A 5,204-nucleotide genomic window follows, 5' to 3' on the forward strand; every position below is an offset into this window, starting at 1 on the left:
GAGATTCTTTTCATTTCGGTGCTTTGTGCTTTGTTTGCACTTGGTTTGTAGTTTTGTTTATGTCTAGTGTATGGCCATGCAACTCTATGTGTGGTGTCGTATTGTTATTGGTTTGCATGGTTTTCTTCTTGTTCATTTCTTGCTAATCACTTTTATGTTTGAGATTTGGGAATTCGTTTGAAAATAGGAAAGTTAAGGGAGCTTGGGGAGTGTTGTGTGGAACCCAATGAGTAATGAAAGACCGAGATGAAGCTTGGTGCATGAGTAAGGGCAGTTGAAGGCAAGAGTATGATAACTATATGGATTGGTTGAGTCCATTGGCATAAACGAACAATGGCATGATAGTCTTGAGAAAGACAACAAGGAAGGTAGAGTAAACGGTTTTGAGGTGTCTGATGCCTTGGCTAAGTTGGGAACTATTGTTCTCAATGTTGTGTAATATTGTGCATGGATAAAGGAAGTTCTCTTAACCTAAACCTTATGATATATGGTAATTGTGTTGTGACTATGATTTTGTTGAGGTTTATATATGTATGAATGTCGTTTTCTGACAGGGTTGTCAGTGGTCATTGTTGTGGAAGAATGATTTCTTATGCAGGTGAATGACATGAAGAGGTTCTTGGTTTATGAGGAATCAAGTGGTAAGAGTAACCCTGATAGATCTATATGGTTAGTATCACGTGGATATGAATTATATTATATGCTTGCACTATTTCTATGTTTATGTTATGAACATGTAATGTTGAGGGATACATCAACGAAATGAAAGAAGTGTGATCAACAACATGCTAGAACATGTATGAATAATGGAAAGACACTAGACGCAAGGATGCTTGGTAGAGTCAGTGTGTGGTCTATGGGTGTGTAGTACTATTGTTGTATATATGTTGTACATGTTGCACCTGTGATGTTGTGTGCATGTGGTGTTGTGTATACATGGTGTTATGTATACATGGTGTTGTCTACATGTTGTTTATGTAGTGCTATGTATATATGGTGTTGTGCACATGTTGAAAAATGTGGTGCTATGTACATATGGTGTTGTGTGTATGTTGGATATGTGGTGTTGTGTACATATGGTGTTGTGCACATGTTTCATATGCGGTGTTGTGTACATATGGCATGGTGTGCATGTTGTACATATGGTGCTATGTACATGTGGTTTTGTGTGTATGATTGTACATGTGGTGTTGTGTGCATGTGGTGTCATGTACATGTTGTACATGGGGTGTTGTGTAGGTGGTGCTATGTATATGTCGTGCATGTGATGTTGTGTACATGTTGTTCATGTGGTGGTGTACATGTGGTGCTGTGTATAGGTGGTGTTATGTACACATTATGTAGGTGATGTTGTGTACATGTGGTGTTGTGTATAGGCGGTGTTGTGTACACATTGTGTAGGTGGTGTTGTGTACATGTGGTGCTGTGTAAGTGTTGCGTAGGTGGTGTTGTGTACAAGTGGTATTGTGTACATGTTGTAAATATGGTATTGTGTGCATGTCATACATGTTGTGTTGTACAAATGTCGTATTGTGTGCATGTTGTACATGTTATTTTGTGTATGTGTGGTACGATGTCTATACATTGTGTAGTTGTGGTATTGTGATAGGTGTGTTAATTGTGCTTTATTCTATGTACGTATATGTATTGTGTTGCACACCAAGTGTAGGTGTATGTATGTGTTGTGTTGTATATCAGGTGTAGGTGTACGTATTGTGTTGTGATGTACACTGGATGTAGGTGTATGTGTTGTGTCATATGTGGTGTGTGGATGTATGTGTTCTCATGCAAATTGTGTATGTGTACGTGATTGAAGAAAAGAAAAAAGCACTGGGTGTTTGGTGGGTGTGGCAACATCTAATGTGCATATGAAAAGGATAAAGGATAAAGGTAGAAGCTAAGGATATATTAAAGGATAAGAATTAGTATTTTATTTAATTTTTAATTATGCATGTGATCTATGATTCAGGTTTATGATCGTTACATGTGATATATGATTTTGATTATGATTGTTGAGTTTTGAGCTTACCAAATATGATATATTTATACATGATTATTTGATCAACCAACTAGTTTGACTTGTTGTGATAGGAAGTGAACTGAATTGAAAGTGTACCTTATTGAAGGGCCATTGGTGAGCTATGACATGAATTTATTTCAATTTACTTTGAATCTAATGGAATTTATGTGCTTGGTATAGGAAATCATGGAAAAATGCCCATTTTGGGTGGTTGGAATTGGCTACGAAGGAGTTAGCAGCAACAAAAGGAATTGAAACAACCAATAGTATGCTGGTAAAGCATTCATGAGCAGGGTCGTTGTGGGACACAAGTACCCAATAGTGTCCATTGATTTCCATGAGCATGTTATGATTGGTATAATGGTTTTGAGGTTGGGATATGCCTTGGTTTTTGGACATTCTGATGTGAGGTAACCTTTCCAAGGGATGGATCGCCCAGGACAAGGGATACTGGGGAACTTGGAAGGTGAGTGACAGCACAGAAGGGGTGACCAGATTGCTCAAGCGACAATTTAACAAAGAATGGAACGTTGGGAATGGATTTGTTTTGGTCATTAGCATTGCAAGATGGAATTAGATGCACATTGGAGTGTTCTGTTGACCAATGAGCCAATAATTGTTCACTGAAAAGACAAGTGGTGTAGGTTGGAGCATTGGACATTGGATGTAGACTTTGGCTTAGGCAGTGGATTCTGGAATTCTTGGGAAGGATGTGAATCTTGGAACTACTTTGAGGGTGGCGATGTGAGCCTCTGTATTCCCTTATTTATTGATACAACCATCATATCCTTTTATTTGCTGGTTAAGAAAATGTGCATATGTGTTATTATTGTAAATAATGTATCAAGTTGTATTATAAAGTTCCATAAGAAGTATTTCTATTTGTTGGTTGAAGAAAATTTGCATATGAGTATATGTGGTTTTTATTTTAAATACTGTTATGAGCTGTGTTATAAAGCTCTAGTAAACAATATGTTCACCATGATTTCAATAGAGGTCATTGTAAATACTGTAATGAGATAGTTGTAAAGATCCATGGGTATTATGTTTTGGTTTTTAGTGGTTTTGTTGGTTATAGGTGTCATTGAACACCAAGGATGGTGTTCCCCCAAGGGGGGGGGTTCTATAACATCCCTGGTCGAAATTATAAAGTTAATAAAGGAAAAATAATAACCAAGGTCATGGGACACATATTCCAAGCTTGATGTTGAGAAAAACATTTTGGTGTGGGTGTTCATTTGGTTTATTATGGCTAAGGAAATTGGTAAAGGCAATAGAAAAGGATTTCAAAAGGAAAAGTGGCATTAAGTCACATTTTATTTATGAAAATAAGGAGAAAATTAAGGTGAAAGGTCATAGGTTACATGTGAGGAGGAAAATGAAGGAAAATAATGGAAAATTGAAGAAATTAGAGGTCTCATTAATAAAAAGGCTTCCGGGGATCAGTTGGTAACATTTTTTGTAAGTTCAATTTTGCAGCTCTTACTGTCACTCTTCAACACATAGAGTTATCTTGGAGCAATCTAACATTGGATCAAGAAAGGCAAAGGAAGGACCAAGAAGGCAAAGGAAATCAAACGTCAAGCATGGAAGAGCAGGATCAAGCAACTGCAACAAGATTACTTGGAGGTATCGATTTGCATGTGTGACTTCCTTTCTAGATTTGGCATGCATAGCACATTCATGTGTGTATTTTTTTATTTTGTTATCATTGGAATGGGTTTTTCTAGGTGTGACAATGTTCTTCAGCCTTGCCTTTCCATTTTTGGATAGCCCTAGTGTGATGGGTTCTCTAGTATTTGGTTGACATGGATTTTAGTGGTTTCGAAATTGAGTGAGGAGGTCTCTGAAAGAAGGAACACGAGGCCTAGGAATCCTTGGACCAAAGAAGGTGGGATTGTGGTAAAGCTAGATTTTGTGTGCTTCAGTGAGGCGAGGAATCCTTGACCGGTGAATGATGAGATATACAGTAAAAATTAGAGTTGTGTGCCCTCGATCTGCCTAAGAATCCTTGACTGGTGAATGGCGGGATATTCTATAAATCCTGGAGGGTGGAGTCTTGATTAGGCCTAGGAATCCTTGACCATTGTATGACAGGATATGTAGTAAATCCTAGAGATTAGGATATAGGAAAATTCTTCTCGGTGTAAGTGGATAAATTTGGTGGTGTCCATGCTTGTTTAGGGCCTAGTGATCTAGTGGGGATTGTGGTAAAGCCTAAGGAAAATTGGATTGGTTTTGTTGTCAGTCCCACATTCATGCTTGGAATATGGCATGGGGGTGTTTGGCTAGAAGAAATATTCGGTTCAGCCAATCTATGGTCGGGTGGTTCGTTGAAGTCCAAAGCCTGGTTGGATTTTGCATTTATTAATAAGAGCTCCTTATCCTTTGTATTTCATGTGTAAATGTATTGGCTTATATGTGAATTTTATAGTTGTTATATCCTTTTTATTTTTGTTGGTTATATGTTGGTTATGAGTATGTTTTATGACAAGCTTCATGCATCGCTCTCATCATGTTTTGATTAGTAACTGAAAGTATAATGAATACATGACCTAATAGATGATGATCCAGCTATTGTGATATGACAACAATGCTTCTTCATGAATCTCAGATAAGTATGAGACCCTTATGCTCATAATCTTGTTATGACCTGTAGATTGTATATTTGTGACATATTTAACGAAATGCCTATCATGGTGAGTAGGGGTACAACCAAGTACTTAGTCAAGTGTTTTCATTAGTACCTTTGTTTCAATGTCATTTATCATTCCTGAAGGTTTGATGAAGGTCTCAGAGTGGCCTGAGTCTTGCCATTGAAAAAGTGGCACAAACTTCAAGGTCACTAGCTCAGAACTGCTTGCAAAAGTCCATAGTCACTGGCATGTCTTGTTAATGGAGCGACCAGAAGGCTTTGGTCTCATGCATGCCCTGTCATGGGAGAAAATGAGGCTCTAGGAAAATAAAAAGATAAGTTGTCTCAGGGGTTAAGCACCTGGAAGGGTTGGTTACCTCCTGAAGGGTCTGTAGCTCTTGGGGAAGGTCAGTTTGGTTGTGTTTTTTCAGTTCCACTTCCTTAACTATACTTGGGGAGTTGAATCACATCATAGTAGCCTCTCATCACATGTTTACCCCAGTGGACCGGTTATCTTGGGTAAATGTGGGAGGAGGGTGTTAGAACCTT

This window comes from Pinus tabuliformis, chromosome 1_2, assembly GCF_031772625.1.
Source record: "Pinus tabuliformis cultivar Carrire ecotype Pingquan chromosome 1_2, CPIR1, whole genome shotgun sequence".
NCBI classification, from domain to species: Eukaryota; Viridiplantae; Streptophyta; class Pinopsida; order Pinales; family Pinaceae; genus Pinus; species Pinus tabuliformis.